The 19,637-nt window shown below is 43.1% G+C and overlaps 2 long non-coding RNA genes across 2 annotated transcripts in view; both read right to left on the bottom strand.

Moving 5' to 3' along the window:
* LOC148687543 (uncharacterized) overlaps positions 1–18,945 on the bottom strand; it is a 35,655-nt gene extending 16,710 nt beyond the window's left edge. Inside the window, exon 1 of the long non-coding RNA XR_015948314.1 lies at positions 18,660–18,945. This is a non-coding gene — a long non-coding RNA (uncharacterized LOC148687543). The remainder of the gene's footprint in view (positions 1–18,659) is intronic.
* LOC148687544 (uncharacterized) lies at positions 10,543–17,292 on the bottom strand. The gene is made up of 2 exons (XR_015948317.1): positions 16,847–17,292; positions 10,543–10,870 (listed from the first exon to the last, which is right to left on the bottom strand). It is a non-coding gene; the product is annotated as an uncharacterized LOC148687544 (long non-coding RNA).
* Positions 18,946–19,637: the final 692 nt, after the last annotated feature.

Raw genomic sequence — 19,637 nt, 5'->3', positions numbered from 1 at the left:
CAACCTGAGCAGTGCGCAACCTGAAGAGCCGGATCTGCGCATGCTCGCCGTGTGATTCAGTGCTTCTGCACATGTGTGTGATGTCATTTGGCGCTTCTGCACATGTGCGAATCGCTGAACCTGGAAGTAACCCGTTCTGGTACTTCCGGGTTCAGCGCGTTCGTATCCTGTGATGTACGCAACCCGCAGCAAATGTAACCAGAGGTATGCCTGTACCTTTAACAGACTTCCAAGAATTATTTGAGGGGAGCCATGGCTGTTTAAAGTGATATGATATTGCTTTAAATGTGTAGTGCAAACAGGACCCTAAGAAGGAGAAAAGTGGCATTCAGTACCATTCCCTGGACTATATGCAGCCTGAGGGCAGGCTGAGGTGGGAGGAGAAGTGGCTCATTCACTCTAATGGACAATCCTCCACTGTTCAGAAATGTAACATACATCTTTAGGATGGGGTGAACAAAGAATAGGTCTGTGTAACCAAGGCACAAGAATCTCCTTGGCAGAACAACATGTAGTTCAAGAAGCTGACATTACTACTGTTTTTGACATTATTTTTTAAGCTTTTATTCTTCTAATGCCGCGTAAAATCTGATTTCCTTAAATAAGCACAATTGCACTTTATAATTTTTGTGCTTCAAGTTCATTCAGACTCCCTCAGACTCAAATGTGCTTGGCAAATTTACTAAGAGTTTTGGACTCTCCAAGTAGTGGTGGCACTTTTACAAGAAAGGTGAATGGGTTTTTTTTTGGGGGGGGGGGGTTTCTGCCAGAAACTTAGTAATTTCTGATGTGGTGACAGCTGATTAAAGGTTTTTAAGTGTTGCATATCACTTGCAACCCGATCCATTCACAGCCACGTTGTGCAAAATGTGAAGACTGAGAGCACAATTCTGTATGTGTTTATTCAAAGGTAAGACAGACCGAGTTTAAGGGGACATTCTCCCAGGTAAGTGTTTATTGAGCTGCAGCCCAAACACCCCTGCCATTTGAGAAAAGTACAAAGGAACATAAGGAAGGAGAAGGAGATTCTTCCATGACTGTGAGAGATAAAAACAACCACATAAAATGATAAAACCAAAAGGACTAGGATGTTTTAAAAAAATCATTCCTGGACCTCCTGCACTGAGGTAAACATCTTCTATAGTGAATTGGTTTCTTAAAAATCTTGCTGTTAAGCCTGCAATTTCACATGACCAACTTTTTAATATCATTGGATGATTATGATTGGTTACAGGACTTGAACATCATAAGAACCTGTTAACAGCCCATAGGATTGAAGCCCCCCAAATATGGTTAGTTTCTAATACCATGTGCAGGGTCTTGCCCAAGAAATTTTGCTGTCTGAAGCAAAGGACAAGATGGTGCCTGCTCTCTCCCTCTCTCCATCTCTCTTGCATACATTCCCTTTGCAGATAGGGTTGCGAGACTCAATAGAGGACAGGACTTCTGTGCCTTTAATTGCCCTGCTCTCTTTTGAGTCTGGAAACCTTAAAGAGAAACCAGCAGACCCTTTGCTTGGAAATTAAACAAAGGGTCTGCTGGTTTCTCTTTAAGGTTTCCAGACTCAAAAGAGAGCAGGGCAATTAAAGGCACAGAAGTCCTGTCCTCTATTGAGTCTCACAACTCTATTTGCAGAAGACCACTGGACAGGCAGCTGAATTAAACTCTGGCAACAGGAGATTATCCTGCAGTGCAACTGAGTGCGACAAGCTGGTACAGGGCTGGCTGCATGGTATGGTGTTCACAGCTCTTTCTCTCAACAGAGGAGAATGCCTGATCAGGAGGAATTGGCCCCTCACAAACATTCTCCAGCACCAGTTGCCTGAGGTACCTGCCTTGTGCTAGTGCTTGTCCTGATTATGAAAGGTATCATAGTATCTTGCACAGGGATAGGGGAGGAATTCAATTCAGTTCACATTTAAAGGTAAACTTAGCTAATTCAAAACCATGCAAAAAAAGTGAAAAACTCTTAATTGCAGATTCGCACTTCTCTGAATTTTGCTACAGCCATGAAATGTTTCCATAAATGCATATTTTAGGGTGCAGTGTACATAAAAATGCATATATTGGTGAAAGTAAGATGCAAAGTGCACTGTATTGGGGGATTTTCTTTGGCAAAAATGTGTTGAGAACTGTTGGACTGCTTTCTTTTTGGTTTCTTTTTGGAAAATTCAATTTTTAAATACCTATTAATTTAAAAAAATGGGGTTTAAAAAACATTAACCCCACATTAGACCTACCCAAAACACACACAAAAATGTTTTTGTATTTCAACACTCTGTTGTTAGCTGCCACGAGCTTTTTAAAAAAGAAAAGGTGGGATCTAAACATTTTAAAAGATACAAATTAAGCTCTTCCAAGCCAGGGAAGGGGAGAAAGTAGAATCAGTTCACATTTAAAGAAGAACCTACCCAAGTTGCAAACAAACCAAAATACAGCCATCCTTCAAAATTTGAAGTTCTCTTAATTTTTTGATGCAGTTCTCCAGCTGAGTAGCATGTACAAAAATGCATATAATAGGGGGAAATGCATTGTGTTAGGGGGAGTGATTTACAAAAAATAAAAAATAGACATATTAGGCAAAAGTCTGTACAAAAATGTGCGTATTAGGAGAAACTTGCATTGCAATACTAAGGGATTTTCGAAAAGGCAAGACCTGTGAAAAACTGAAAACGGTTGGGAAAAATGGGAGAAACAAAAACTGATAAATTTGCCCACTCCTATATAATAATAATAATAATAATAATAATAATAATAATAATAATAATAATAATTTATTTATTTATTTATTTATACCCCGCCCATCTGGCTGGGTTTCCCCAGCCACTCTGGGCGGCTTCCAACAGAAAAATAAAACACAATAATCTATTAAACATTAAAAGCCTCCCTGAACAGGGCTGCCTTCAGATGTCTTATAAAAGTCTGGTAGTTGTTTTCCTCTTTGACATCTGTTGGGAGGGCATTCCACAGGGCAGGCGCCACCACCGAGAAGGACCTCTGCCTAGTTCCCTGCAACTTGGCTTCTTGCAACGAGGGAACCGCCAGAAGGCCCTAGGTGCTGGACCTCAGTGTCCGGGCAGAGCGATGGAGGTGGAGACGCTCCTTCAGGTATACTGGACCGAGGCCAGTATGTATTTGTCCCCTGCCTGCTCATTGACTCAATAGGATTATGCCCTCCAGCACTGCTGTTGCATCTATGCCCATGTCTCATGGGCAAGAATAGGCAGAAGGAACTTGATAGAAGAGTCCGAGTGGTGGGAGTTGTAGTCCAGCAACCTCTGGAGAAACACAGATTGCCCACCTCTATTTTACAAGATTCAGAGGATTTTTTATTCCACTGAGTTGAGGCTTGATTGTTGTTATTTCCTGATGGGCATGTTGCAAAAGCAATAACAGTGGGCAAGAAAGGCCAGTTCCAATGTATTTGTGCTATCAGAGAACCTGATCATTACCAACATCTCATGCATAATAAATTGTACAGAGAAGGGGGTGGGGGAAGGGTAACTGTAGATGGCTAGAGCGAAACAATCGTCTGTTGTGTTCTGGAGTTCCCAGTGTGCACACTGAAAATCAGTGCTGTGTTCTCTCCACTGGGTCTCAGGAATACTTGGAACACAGATAGGCAAGACCATCACTTACCAGCCAACCTCCTCCTTCCTTTTCAACTTCCCCTCCCCACCCCTCATTTAAATGAAACAGCAGACTTGCCTCTTTTGTTTTCCTGTTGTTTGGCTAATTCACCTGCATTAAATTGTGAAGGATCAGATGCTGTTGGCTGGAAACCTGAAACCAGGTGAAAATGCAAGTGGAGAATTGTATCTCTCTGCTTTTCACAGGCACAAAAGCTGACTTTCCTCTTTGGTGCCCAGCCAGAGAACCATGAGGGGTTCTTTGACATGTACCCAGTACTAACCACTCCTGGAACAGCCACTACATCTTTGGGGCAGCTTAGTCATAAAGAGTCTTCAGAATGGCATCAGGGCAGCATTCTAGGAGAATACTTTGCTGAGAGTCATTATGAAATGATGGACATAGGAAGCTGCTAGGTCAAACATTTGTACATGTAGTCAAATAATGAGAAGGAGGAGCTCTCTGGCAGAGGCCTTTCCCATCACTTGCTTCCTGATCCCTTTGACTGTTTTTTTTCTGTTTTGCTTTCATGACCAACAGGCCCATGACCTATTTGTTGAGGATATCTGGATTCCCAAAGATGGCAGAGGATTTGCACGAAATCTCTCTCAGGCTGATGTGCACTTCATATGTGAGTTGCCCAAGCTGTCTTTTGCTTGGCTACTCCATTATAGCCATCTGTCCCACTGGGCAGGTGACAGTCATGTACTCTGAAGGTCCTCTAACTGAAAAGGTACTTTTTACTTGAGGTCTGTCTGGCCCATGTCTGGTTTAAAGATAAGGAACATTAAGAAGGGAGGATGACCAGGAGCCTTGAAGTTGCCCTTTGGCCATGAGCAGCACCTGGTCAACAGATGGAACAGTCACCTAGTGTCTTCCCCACTGTGGTGAGATGTACTGTATTTCTGTTTAAATTATAGTAATTAGATCTAAGTATGCAGATTTGGAGTGGGGATGCTGGAATGCTGAGATCTAGAAAATTAGGGCCTCCTAATGAATTCAGGACTAAGCTGTGGACTGCAGAACTATCCATCAACAATTATGTGCCACAAATTGCCTGATAAAACCTGGGCATGTCCTTGGCTCACAACTCACAGGCAGAACATTTTCTCATGTCAGGCGTAACTCATCTTTGAGACTCTCATTTATATTAATGGGGATGAGTGGGCATTTGCAATGGAAATGGATCTTTCAGCCAGTGCAGATTTTCCATCTGAATTATGAACCAATTGTGGTGCCAGGGTGAGGACAAACACAACGGCTTTAAGCTTCATGCAATGTCCTTAACCAGTTTGTCAGGGGTGGGGAATCTACTCCAGCTGGTGGGCAACCATCTGGTGGCCACACACCAGTGGTAGAGCCAGAGGCAAGGTGTGGATGGGGCAATGAATATGACTCTTAACTTTTGTTCAGCAGGCTATCTTCCAACCACACAAATTCAGTGGTTTCTCTACACATACATCCCACATATCTTGATCTAGGCAAGAGGCATTGTCAGAGTCCAAGGACACTCTGTAGCCAAGCAAAGCCAGAAGGAGAATGTGGAGCAAGACCAGTGAGAGTCTGGTGGCCTGGGAAGAGCCAGATAAAGAGGCCAGGGGGCTGCATTTGGCCCCCAGGCCTGAGGTTCCCCCGCCCTTGCAGTATGTGCTACATCAGTCCCAGGCTGTCTGTGTAGGAATTGTGTCCTAATAATGTCTGAAGCAGCCCTCGCATCCATATCATGTGTTGAGAACTGGACGGTTGGTCCATTAAGGAAGCAAATGCTGGGATAAGTTTCAGTTATTATGACTGGCTCGCGCTAAATATCCATTACTGAGCCCCATTGAAAAGCTTCATATCCCATTACAGATTCCCAGAAACATTTTGTCACCCTGCGTCACTGCACTTTCTTAATCTCCACTGTTTGCTAATAGCTTTAGTCTGAGTCCTGATGCAACAGCTGCTAATTGTTAGCGCCACTTGCATTGCATTCCCAATGTGGGTCAGCTCTCTTAAAGACCTCCCTAACTGGACAGCCGGATTGGTACGGTGGCAGGGTGTAGAACTCAGTAGGACATCTCTAAAACTCTGGCCAGAGGAGAATTCCACTCCATTCCTCGTGATTTCTCTACACACTTACCCCTGTCCCACCAATTGCCACCCCGCCCTGAAGAGCTTGGCTATGCCCCAGACCACAGCAGGGTTGGCAGCTGTTTGGCAGCTTGAGAGGTGAATCCAATCTGGCATGACTTTGATACACTTTCATTTACGTCTACATTGTCTCCCAAACACATAGCTGAGTCCAGAATCCCAAGCTGTGCTATGCAATGAAAATGCTTTACTGTCTGGGAATTGCCTCGGCAGATGAAAACACAGAAACCAGTATCCACTCTTTGAAACGGCTAGATGACAATTCCCAAGAAGAAAATGATGAATTTCACCAAACTAGGTCTACTAAAATGGTAAGAAGAACCTGATGGCCAATGTCAGGTGTAACCAGATATAAACTGGACGGGCACATCCCTGGGTTACAATTCATTCCAGATTCTGAACTGGGACCCACCCATGTTTTGGTAAATCAACAGAGAGGCTTGGCAAGATTATGAACAACAATGTCACTGAAATTTTATGCAATGCAAATGAAATATAGATCCAGCTCTCCAGATCCATTACTCAATCAGCAGAATTTCAAAAAATGGTAAGGGGCTTTCCTGAATTTTATTATTTCAGGCTGTGAGATGTGTAAGCATGCATGTTCGAATGCTTCTGCCTCCCCAAAAGAAAACCTAGCCCTCCAAAGAGAATAATACCATCAGAGAGATGGCAAGGCTGAATTCTCTGATTTGAGTATGGTCCTTATGCATTATCCAAGGGCATTCAGTGTGGCCCTAATTCACCATCCACTTTCCCTGTTGAATGTTCACTGTTTGACAGACAGGGCACTGCCAGAAGATTGCACCCTTTGCTTGGGGTATAATGCCATTGTCACTGGTGTTCACGCAGCAATGCCATGGTGAGGAGAGGAGGGCAGGGCGGGGCATCAGCACCATCAGAATGAGTGTCCCAAAACTAGAATAAGAAGAGGGCATTTGGGCAGGTGTACGATACTTGGAGTGATGTGCAATGGAGGATTTGCATATCACATAAATATTACGCCAGAGAGCCTTCTATGGTATAAAACTGCCATGCATGCTGAAGATGCTGTAGAAATAATATGTGGTGGTCATACAGTAAAACATAATAAAATGTAGCTTTTACTGAGCCCCAGTGTTTTGGAAAACTCTTCACTTCAGTTTCAGGGTTTACTTATCCCACTTGACCGAGCCCACAATGGGTTTTCCTTTCATTTTATTGTGTGCATCCTTATAATCAAACTCTACTAAATATTATGAAGAAATATCAACTTTGGTGCAGAGTCCTGTCTTATTCCTTCCAAAGCTCTCACTAGACTCATTTTTTACTTAAATTCCCATCTGTGCTGCTGACTAGGTCAAGTGACACACTGACTCTGGGAGTGCAGAACATCTGGCGTCTGGTTGGCTCCTAACCCTAGCAGACCACACAACCTCTGAAGAGTCCAAGGGTCACATCTTTCCTTCATTGCAATATTGGCTGCATTGGCTTTCTTGAATGTGCAGTGTATTTCTCAATGATGAGTGACAAGACTTCCAAGCTTCCTCTGTGCAGAAAACAGGGGAAAGCGCTGGCCTCATTTTCATTAGCTTGAGGTTACTTTTTCAGACAAATGGCACCCCATGCATTTTAGGTTGCCTACGGATCACTATGATGATTCTACCCATGAAAAGAAGGATGTGTCCTGAAAAAGAGGACATATGGCAACCCTAGTTTCCTCCCACCATCCCTTGTGAGTTTGCAGGGAGGCTCAAAAGTAAGACTATTTCTTTTGGGTGGTGGACGGGCAGGGAAACGATGTGTTGTACACTCCTTCATATGTGGAATTTAGGAAAAGCACCAGTGCCTTCGAGATTTGAATGAAGCTGTAAAGAGCATAATCCTGTATTTTACAGATACCAACCAGATGCTTTAACCATTTTCCAGACAGCTATTTCTGAAGATGAACTGGCCAGCAAAGTTTTCGGTTCCCTCTTCTTTTTCCATTCATTCTTTGTTTTCTTTCCCTCCTTGCTCTTAACAATAACTTCAAATTGTCCGGTGCAGAATTTCACATTGGTGCAGTTTGGCCTGCTTTGCCCCTTTGTAGCTCCCAGATGCTAGCTGGCTGAGTTTCTGTCTCTTTCTCTTGATAAGTCTGCCTCCTTTCCCTACCCAGTCCCATGTTGTTCTCACACTGACCCTCCCCCCATTGCCCCCAATCCAGCATTTGCTTTCACTGTCTCTTATTTATCATACCGGTTAGGCTTAATTTTTGGATCTCTCCAGCAGTAGATTTTTCTCAAACCTCATACTGACTAAGCCACACACAAACATACCTCTTCCACAGCTAGCACAAACAGCTGATGTTTTCGGCATGCATTTGAGTGCTGGATTTGTCTTGGGAGTCTGTCTGAATGAGCAGTTTAAGCAGATATATCTTTGCTGTAACCTGAGGGGTATTTTGCATGGTGGACTGAGGAGTGGAAATCCAAACCAGCCTCAGTCCATCCTCTGACCTGCAATATTAACTGTGGATTACATTGCAAGGGCTATTGCGCAGTAAATTAATTTCTTTCATCACAGCCTTCCAACCAGGACTAAACCTGGGACCATTTTTATGCAAAGCACCTACTGAGCCACTGAGCTACAGCCTCTCCAATGAAAACAAACAAAACTATTGCACTCCCCCCCCATTCCTTCTTCCTTCTTGTTCTTCTGCTTCCTAACCTTATGTCCTATTCAGTGAGCACCTACAAGTTCCCTCTTTGGGTTGCATTGTTAGCTTTCAACAGAATACAGTTCTCCAGGTTGATGATCTGGCAATCCCATGTGAAGTAGGAAATTCACACTTATCTTAGCTATGAACAGAGTGGGGGTCCCACTATCTTCCATCCCCCATCTGCAGTATAGGAATAATACTGACCTACCTCTCAGGGACACGGGTGGCACTGCGGTCTAAATCACAGAGCCTAGGGCTTGCCGATCAGAAGGTCGGCGGTTCGAACCCCCGTGACAGGGTGAGTTCCCATTGTTCGGTCCCAGCTCCTGCCAACCTAGCAGTTCAAAAGCATGTCAAACATGCAAGTAGATAAATAGGTACCACTCCAGAGGGAAGGTAAACGGCGTTTCTGTGTGCTGCTCTGGTTCGCCAGAAGTGGCTTAGTCATGCTGGTCACATGACCTGGAAGCTGTCTGTGGACAAACACCGGCTCCCTCAGCCAGCAAAGCGAGATGAGTGCCGCAACCCCAGAGTCGTTTGCGACTGGACATAACGGTCAGGGGTCCTTTAGTCTTTACCTCTCAGGGCTGAAAAAGTTATAAGATGGAATTCAATGTCATGCTCTTCCAGTCATTCTGTCTGCACAAGCATTGCACTTGCGATAGCATGATCCCTCCCAATTTCCCACTCCCATCACATGCTTTTCTTGGGGTTCTTCTGATACTTCAAGCCAATTTCAGGGAGTACACAGGGGGAGGAGAGGGGGTTAAAAAACAACAACAACCAACCACTGTGGAAACATAATACCATGTGCAGAGCTTCCACTGCAGGGCTGGTTAAGTGAACCCTGCTCATTAAATTTTCATTTGTTCACAAAAAAAAATCAAATTTTAAAGGGGCTCTACATGAAAATTCCTGGATGTACCTGTCAACTATTTGTCAACCTTAGGTTACTTTGCAGGGACTGCTATGCCTGCAAATTTCTTCCGCTTCTGTAGAAAGGAGGAAATGTTATAACTGGTTTTTTTTTTGTTTCTCCAATGTAGTAAATGGGGAGAAACCAAAGTTTTGTTTTTAACAGAACTAATTTGGTCCTGAATAGTGAGTCAAATTGCAAAGGCACAGAGTAGCTCTGAAGCACTTCGGGCTACTTCTCAAAGCTACAGATAAAGATCAACCCTTGTGGGCAGTGCACACCCCCAGCATATGGATAATTATTATGTACATGAGTACTCCTAGCATAGCTCATTATTATTCCAATTCCTTGATAGGGAACCATCACTATAAGACTGTAAATTTTTCTAGGCCATCCACTGCATTTAATTAACTTAACAACATGTGCACAGAAAGCTATTCTAAGATATTTTCATTCCCTTCGCAGACGTGCTCTCTCCAATCTGCATGCAGCACATTATATCTTTGGAAATATAGATGCTCCAGCTGTTAAATAAATGTAAAATAAAGCTGCTAAATAAATGTAACAAGGAAGAGAGTCTAGAATCTAAAAGCACATTAAAAAATATGAACAACAGGTAGATAAGGCAGACATAGCCTCTTCCTCTCTCACGCACTCAGCTGGATTTTATTTTTATTTTTTGGACTAATCCCCAAAGGCCTTGTTAAACTGTTCTAATAAAATATGATAGAGGCTGTATAAAATGCACAAACAGGAACAACAGAAAGCCATAAACATGTTTCCTGCTGTTAGGGTTGAGATGAACAGCCCTGCACTCCATTGAATGCTTGAAAGAGGTTTCCACACATGGTTAGAAGAAGTGGGTTGCAAACTGTTGTGCCATTTTGCAAAGCTTCAGATTCCTTCTGGACACAACAGGAGTCTTGCTTCTAGAAAGAGGGCACACTTAAGTTTGGATCAGGGAGGTAGGATAAAGAGCTGGAACGGATCAGATCAAAATAGCTTAAATTGATGGGATCAAATGTCCATCTAACTCACCGGACTGTCCCTAATGGCAATTGTTCTGGGTGAGTCTAAGTAAGAACGTATGGTATGTCCACAAGAGACCAGTTCACTACTGAACACCCAACATGAAATGCAGGAAGCAATGCCAGGTGTAGATACCCCACTAGTTTTGGGTTGCTGCTCCTTACTCTGGTTTTATTTCTGCTAGTATGGCGTATGAACAACAGAGAAACCATTGCAGAGTCATCCCCATGGCCAAGATCTAGAAAGCAGGGGAGGACCAAGCTAATAAAGAGCACACCATGCTCTGTTGATTACAAAATCCCATCTTCCAACAGTTTGCTATTTACAGGCGGTGCCTTCTGTCTTCAATTTGTCTTTGAGTCTATTCTTTGCATGGTTACTTGGAAGTCCACTCAGTTCCATGGACTTACCCCACTGCAATGCACAGAGACTATGTGTAAACCCAGCCATATTGCTGTCCTTGGCCACACAGCTGCAACCTATTAAGAGAAATGTTTCCACTTGTAAAATTGTTGCCTGATAATTTCATCTGGTGCGCTCTAATATTCATATTAATAAAAAGAGTAAATAAACACTAGATTCAGCTGAATCCCAAATCAAATCAGGTCATTTTGTGGGGATCGGGGCTTGAGTCGAATCTGGCTGAGGCTCAGAATCTGGCTGAGGGCCTTCTCGGTAGTGGCACCTGCCCTGTGGAACTCCCTTCCACCAGATGTCAAAGAAAAAAACAACTACCAGACTTTTAGAAGACATCTGAAGGCAGCCCTGTTTAGGGAAGCTTTTAATGTTTGACGGACTATTGTATTTTAATATTTTGTTGGAAGCCACCCAGAATGGCTGGGGAAACCCAGCCATATGGGCAGGGTATAAATAATAAATTATTAGTAGTAGTAGTTGGTTACAAGTTGGTCTTTAAGGTGCTACTGAAGGAATTTTTTTTATTTTATTAGTAGTAGTAGTAATAGTAGTAGTAGTAGTAGTAGTAGTAGTAGTATTCCCTTCCTCTCCATTACTTATATGCACATAACATGTTGTCTTGGTTTCTTATGGTATTCTTTGACTGCCTTCCTTTTGGTTTCTTTTTGGAAAATTCAATTTTTAAATAGCTATTAATTAAAAATATATATTGGGGTTTTAAAAAACATTAACCCAACATTAAACCCACCCAAAACTGATTTGTGGGTGACTCTGGGCCAGGTGTTCTCCTGGTTAGCCTGGATATCATCAGGGCCAATAAGAACCCCCAAATCGGGTTGGAGGGGGCTGTGGATTTCTCTAGCAAATGCTATATTGTGGAAAGCATGGCCATTTATAAATATATCCTGGCTCAAACAAACACTTCCTACACACAGTCACAGTTTCCATTTTACACACTACAAGCCTGAGATGACAACACAGCAAGCTTGTGTGATGCATGGTTCAAATTCCGAACCAGCCATGAAGCCCCCTGGCTGCTCTCAGGTGATAACTCAACTCAACTCAACAACTCAACTCAACTCAACACACAGTTGTTGTGAGGATAAAATGGGGAGGGTGTGCGCCACCCTGAGCTCATTAGAGGGAGGGTGCGATGAACGTGTAATCAATAAATAAGGAACAGACCCAACACAGAGAATTGTTGGACGAAAATTTCCGGCACCAGCCCTGTAAAATTCCTTTTCCTAATATGCTGAACCATGAGCTTGCCTGGCTTGTTCTGAAGCTGGCATTTGTTTCCTCCCTGAGTTTTTATTTCAGTGCCAACAAACTGCAGCCATCAAAAAGTTCCCAGACATTTAATAGATGTGCATTCATGTAAGTATATCATATTTCCCTCCAGATATAGCTTCAAAAAAAAGTAAGCAAAATCTTCTCCAACATTCTCATGATTTGTTTGACCTTTACAAGTTCGCTTCTGTGTGGTTAGCTGGTTCCTTAAGTGGCAGCTCTGGCTCCATTGTGAGCAAAGTTGGACGATGGTTGGAAATGCCAGAAACCTTTGGGGGGGGGGAGGCAACAGCAAGACTGCAGGTTTAAGCGTCAAAAGGCCCAAAGAGGTCTCAATGGGATTCCTAGGAATTCAACAGAAAGAGGCTTTTCCAGTCAGACATAGAGTTCATGCAGATGATCCATGACACCCTCTCTGTTTTGTGGCTAGCTGGAAATTTTGCCACATCCGGTAGTTCTTAACCAATAAAATAAAATAAAAAATCTTTCTCGACTTCTGCGTCATATAACATTTTATAGGAACCCTGACTTCAGGCCTGCTGTTATACTGTTTCATTGGCTTTATGAAATGTGCACACAGCACTTTTTCTGTGATAACAGTCCCTCTTCTTTTCTCTCTCTCTCTTTTCCAGTGCAAGTAGATGAATGATGACCCACTTGGTCCAAGCTTGCAAGGATCAGAAGAGGGCATTTTGGTTCCCATTGGGAAAGCACCTCTGATCTGAACATCAGATCCACATATTTCCATATTTTTTGGGGGGTGGAGGGGACAAGGAACAGGAGGGAACAACTGCCCAAAGCTATGAGATCTTGATGGATGTAATCTGCATAAAATCCACCTGTCTCTATGGGAGAGGGAATAATTAAAATGGCTACATAAACATAAAACAGAAGAATTCCCTCCTGCATTGATGATTCTACAAATCTGCAATCTTCATGATTGCAGAGAGAAACTTTTTAATGGGATGGCAGCCCGCCGCCACCCCCCATCCAAAACAATGGTTTCTCAAAGGCTTGGGAGCTTAGATGCAGTGATGAAGCTCTCCCTCTGGCCATGTCATGTGTCCTATGGAGACATCTTGGTTGGGTGGAACAGAGCAGGAAGAGGACTGAAATGAGAATGTGGAAGTGGTGGAACCAGATCTTGGGAGGTGGCCCAGAGGACAAGGAAGCACCAACCTGGAGCCAGGGCCAGGGGCTGAGGACACAGTTGGGAGAGAAGCCCACCTCAGTGCCACCAGACACCCCAAGGACCACATCATAACTGACGGACATGACTCTGGAGCTGCCTCCCGCAAGTGAAGAGCCCCCCTACACACACACTTCTGGGAAGATGCCTGGAGATAGACCAGAGATTGTTCTGAAATGTTCTGAAGCCCCGCCCACTCCCCAAGTCAACACCAGTTCTGAGAACTACCTGCTGCTTCCTCATTCAGGAGCACTTCTGTTTACATCATTTCTTGTAGATCATACCTCTTTGGCCCAGCTTTGTGCTAACCAGTGTGGCCAATGACAGCTGCCACAGAGCATAGCTGCCAAGTTTTCCCTTTTCTCGCGAGGAAGCCTATTCAGCATGAGGGAAAATCCCTTTAAAAAAGGGATAACTTGGCAGCTATGCCACAGAGCGATGGAGAACAAGTGACACTGGCAAATAACAACAAAGGAGAGAGTGAGCGGCCAGAATCAAGATACAGGTCTCTCTTACCCTTTGCTCAGCCAATTGATCATCTTCAGAAAATTGTTTTAAGTTTTAAGTAAAAATAAATAACTCATAGTATACCAGTTACAGGTAGGTGTTGGTCTGCCGTAGTCGAAACAAAATAAAAAAATTCATTCCAGTAACACCTTAGAGACCAACTAAGTTTGTCATTGGTATGAGCCTTCATGTGCATGCACACTTCAGGTATCTGAAGAAGTGTGCATGCACACGAAAGCTCATACCAATGACAAACTTAGTTGGTCTCTAAGATGCTACGGGAAGGGTTATTATTATTATTATTATTAGTTTCATAGTATACCAAAGTCACTGCTAGCATTGAAGCTCATTGGCATTTTTCTGCCATGTTTAGTGATATTTTGGTCGATAGTCCAAATATCACACTCTTACTTCCTTTTGCATCTCACTTGAGCACCACCTAGCTTTTTTCTTTGCTTTTTTACCAGCAGCTGTTTCTGCTGAATGTAGTCTTCCTATCTTGATTTCAAAGTTCAGTACAATTGTAACCCAGTTTTATTTTCCTCATCCAGGCATCAGGGAAAGACAGTTTAGCATCTTGCTGATATATTCTGATCTTTCTGTCCTGGGCTGTATGAATTCCTGTGGGCATATTAAACATTTTACAGGCGCATAAGACAATAAAAAGAGCCTCCTGGGTCAGGCCAATGGCCATACCTGCCAAGTTCCGGCATGAGAAATAAGGGACTGGACCGGAAGTAGCAGACCGGAAGTAGCGCTGTCGCCATTTTGGAACTGGGCGGAGCATGCTCAGAAGCAACTTTTGATGCTGCTCTGCCCTGTTCCAAAATGGCCGCCACACCAGAAGTCGCGCTGCAGCCATTTTGGAACTGGCAAAGCAGCATCAAAAGTCGTTTCTGAGCATGCTCCATCCAGTTCCAAAATGGCCGTCGTGCCAGAATAAACCGGGGGGGAATCTGTTTTTTCGGCTGGGGGCAGCCGGGAAAACGGGGGTTTCCCGGGGAATACAGGAGACTTGGCAGCTATGCCAATGGCCCATCTAGTCCAGCATCCTGTTTTCACAGTGACCACCAGATGCAGAACCTGAGCACAAGAGCACCCCCCTTTCTGTGGTTTCCAACAACTGGTAGTTAGAAGCACGGCTGCCTCCAATTGTGGAAGCAGATCACAGCCCTCTCTCTTCCATGAACTTAGCTAATCCTTGTTTAAAGCTACCTGGGTTGGTGGCCATCACTGCCTCCTATGGGAGTGAGTTCCATAGTTTAACTATACACTCCTTCACTCAGGATAGTGCCACTTCTACTTACATAAGCTGTTTGCAATGCAACATTTTATTTCATAAATGCATATTTTATGCGAAAAGCAGCCATGTGTGCGCATCTGCTGAAACATAACACTCAAGATGATTTATGTTTTGAATGCTTGTATTAAACATGAGTTTGTGCTTGACAGCCTGAAATCCCCAGGCCTTAACTGAAAAGAACAGATAAAAGTCAACAGGCAGCAAAGGAGACCACTGCCTTTCACCTGAAAAGAACAATGCTGAATAATGCATTCAAAACTTGCCGTAGGAAGCAGAATGAGGCTGCAATCATAATCCCACTTGTCTGCGAGTAAACTCCACTGAATTCAGTGGTACTTACTTCTGAGTACAGATTCAGATAGGTAGCTGTGTTGGTCTGACACAGTCGAAATAAATAAATAAAAATGTCCAGTAGCACCTTAGAGACCAACTAAGTTTGTTCTGGGTATAAGCTTTCGTTTGCATGCACACTTCTTCAGATACTTACTTCTGAGTAGATATGATTAGGATTGGAATTTTAGTGCATATGAAATGCCACTGGCAACAAACAATTTATACACACATAAAGTAAACAAACAACACTTCAGAGAAAAAGAAAGGCAATGTGGTCCCTTTCTTGACAGCATTATCCATCAATGTATAAAATGTATATAATGTAACATGAGAAGAGAAGACTCCCTGGAAAGGACCCTGATGCTGGGAAAGACCAACACAGCTACCTATCTGGGAGAAAAGCAATGGCAAACCTAGACAGCATCTTAAAAAGCAGAGACATCACCTTGCCGACAAAGGTCCGTATAGTTAAAGCTATGGTTTTCCCAGTAGTGATGTATGGAAGTGAGAGCTGGACCATAAAGAAGGCTGATCGCCGAAGAATTGATGCTTTTGAATTATGTTGCTGGAGGAGACTCTTGAGAGTCCCATGGACTGCAAGAAGATCAAACCTATCCATTCTGAAGGAAATCAGCCCTGAGTGCTCACTGGAAGGACAGATCGTGAAGCTGAGGCTCCAATACTTTGGCCACCTCATGAGAAGAGAAGACTCCCTGGAAAAGACCCTGATGTTGGGAAAGATGGAGGGCACAAGGAGAAGGGGACGACAGAGGACGATATGTATATTTTGTAAGAGGATTTCTTATTTAAGTTTAGACAAGCCTTTTGTACGTTACAAGCAGTTTAAATCTTGATTTAGAAAGCAGACTATAAGGTTGAAGTTATGTTGATCACTCACAGATATATCAGTAATGTTTATTTGAATACAGTCTCTGTCCTTTTTATTTGTTAAAACCTTATATCTAAAGAGTTGAATAATTTCTCATTACAAAGATTTATGTTAACTTTTACATTCCAGCTGATGAAGAATCATCGAAACAGGGCCTTGTCCTGATGTTGATGTTCACTGGAAGTTATCCTGAATAAAACTTTGTGAAGAATTTTTGAAATTATCCTTTCTGGCCCGAGTTCTTGTAATTTTTCGTTTACTTCTGAACTTACCAAGAACTCCAATTTCTACTGTATGTCCCATTGGATGCATATTTCTTTTTTAATAAAACAAACCAAAAAAACTTATAGAAAACTAAGGCAGCAGAAAACATTCATAGCAAGAGTCTGTGCCATGATGGAAGTCAAATGGGCAGATAGAAGGAAATCGACTTGATCGCCCATTTTCAACGGAATCCTCCAACATCCTTATCTGAATGACCCTTTTGTGTCCAAACATCCTTAGACTCCAGTCCTATACACACTTACCTGGCCTGGATGTAAGTCCCATTACACAGTTAGGAGACACTCCTATGCACACTTACTTGGGAGCAAGCTTTGCTGAGCTCTAGACTGCATTACGAAGCGTGACTAATAACTTGTGAGATTGGCAAGGAGTCTATGACATCCTAGGAAGCAAAAGTTCAATAGCAGATTGACACTGGTGTGCCCCATGGCTCTTCAGAAAAGAAAAGAAATTAAAATCAGGAAAGATCAGCTCATGGAAACACTGGTGGATTGGGGTGGCAGAGAGGGGGAGCTGATTTATATGCAGTTGAAACCAAGCTGCCGGGTTCCTGCCAAGCCATATAGATGTGGTGGCAAGACAAACAGAGAACTTGCAGAGCAGCCTGTGTAAATATAAACACCAGCACACGTGACGTGGTTCACAGAGTTCAAGCAAACACTTGAGAACAACGGGGAAGCAATTGCAAAGTTTAAGCCACCCTGAGGATGTCTTGAAAGGCAAAAGAAAAAGGTTACAAAGGCAGGGGGAATCTCTTCTCATTCCCAGCCATTTTTGTCTTTTTTGAGCACTATTTTATCAAGCCACACGTTCCAATTACATAATTAATGGAAGCAGATTATATGGCTATTTAAGAACAATTTTGTTGTTGTTCTTGTACCTCCTATTTTTATTGCAAAACTGTTGAGACCAAAGTACAAATTTTCTTTTGCCACTTCATTTGTGAACTGTGAACCCCTTCTTCACTCCTACCCCAGCAGAAATCTCTTGATCTGTCATTTAAACTTTTCCAGAAATAGAAAATGAACTGTGACTTTTTGGATGCAGAGATGTGAAAAAATGGAAAATGGGGGACTTTCTGCAGTGGAGATGACCATAGCAGGACACTTGAAATTTGTTTTCAGTTTCATAAGCATTCCTGTCATTTAGTAAACTAAAATTGAGTGCAAAGGCCTGGGCCATGAGCCCTTCAAGCTGGTGGACAAAAAAGGGCCTTCTCAGTAGCAGCCCCGTCATTGTGTAACTCTAGTTGGTCACTGGGAGAACAGAATGCTGGCCTGATCCAGCAGGACTTAGACTCTCCTGTTCTTAACTCCTTCCCATAGAAGGTTCAGTTGGCTCCCTTGGTGACTGACTGTAAACAGGCTCCAAAGACCTGACTCCTTACACCCACTTTGAACTGATTATGATTTTGTTTTCTGCTGCTCAGTCATAGTTTTAACTGTTTTTGCAATCTTACTGCTGAATTCATAAGGAAATGGTTTTAGACGGTTATTATTGTGAATTTTGCATTTGACTTTTAACCTGTTGTATAATGATTTTATGTTGCAAACTGCCTTCCGAGATGGTTGCTTTGGCCCTGAAAGGTGGTATAATAATATTGAAATAAAAATGTATTTATGCTTTTACAGACCTGCTCCTGTACAGTGGGGGTTTTGTGATTCCCTGAACTCCCTTAAATTTTATTTTGTATGTGCCTGTATGGAAAATGCAAAGATCTGTTTAAAAGACAGAGGAAAGCACTGGCTGGGAATCATGGATCAGTTTTCACCATAAAAAACTAATAGATTTTAATGAGTGCCTGTTTCATGCGCATAGCTGTTGTCAAAAGGGCATGTCATCATACAATAACCTTCCAACTCCTTCCCCTGGGGTTCATCAAAGGCGGCTGGGCACTTAATTTATTACAAAGACAGGTGCCACAGACAGCAACAAAAAGGAGAAAATCAAAACCACTATGCCAAGAACAGAAAGGCTGGGGAAAAACAACCGCCCCAGTCCCAAACAAACAAACCAGAATGCGCAATTTGGCTGACTTACGCATCAGCTACTCACATGCTCAGATGACCCATGTGTTGACGACATTCTGGTTGGAGGCCTTTTCGGGATTAGCCAAAAGTGTCCAGTGAACTCGCTGCTAAAAGAAATTGACACTACATCCTTCTCTCTCTCTCTCTCCTTCCCTGCCTGTGAAACTTTGTCTGCAGCAGCACCCCACATCACCTTTCCCTTGTACACAACTGTTTAGATCACTTCTCTAACGTTCAGCTGAAGCCTCTCCAGAAAACAATAGCCACCCAATTTTAATTAAATAATAAGGGTATTTGGGAGGGATGCCTTAAGTTATTTTAATTAATTTATCTGTTTGGGAGCAAAGCACTTGAACGAAGGAATCTCATGATGTCAGTGCGATGATATCCAGTCAGCTATATTTACATTCCACCTCCTTGGGGTTTTTAGCATTGTTTTCTATTGAACAAACATTATTCTTTCTTTTTCCTCCACACCCTTTTTTCTTTCTGGCTTGGCTGCAAAACAGTCACGTACCTGGGTCACCTGACAGTAGGTCTGAAAAACACATTACCATCTACAGAGCAGAAGGATTCCCCCCCCCCCCCCGGCAATATAATCAGATTAAAATCAGGGTGTTTGGAAAGGAGACAACAAATTGACTTATGACGGGGAAAGCCAAAGCCAGTGGTCATCCAGGTGTTGCTGGACTTCAGCTCCCATCAGCCCCAGTCATTAGGGCCAATGGGTAAGGATAGTGGTTGTTGCAGCCCAGCAAAGTCTGGAGGGCCCAAAACTTTCCCCATCCCTGACCCAAGAAATGCTGGCTCAAGCCAAAGGCTCATTTGGTCCAGCAATCAGTTTTCAACAGGTGTGAGCCAGGTGGCCCTGGAAGCTCTCAAATAGGTCATGAATATGATGCTTTACTCTCCCCTCATATTCATTGGAATTACCTGATACTCAGAAGCATGCTGCCTTCTGTAGATGGATGATCTCTTTTGGCAGCTCACAGTCACGAAACTG

Source organism: Zootoca vivipara, chromosome 1 (genome assembly GCF_965207765.1).
Source record: "Zootoca vivipara chromosome 1, rZooViv2.hap1.1, whole genome shotgun sequence".
In the NCBI taxonomy this organism is placed as follows: Eukaryota; Metazoa; Chordata; class Lepidosauria; order Squamata; family Lacertidae; genus Zootoca; species Zootoca vivipara.
Note: the sequence above shows the minus strand (reverse complement) of the source record. Positions and strands in the feature narration are given on the sequence as shown.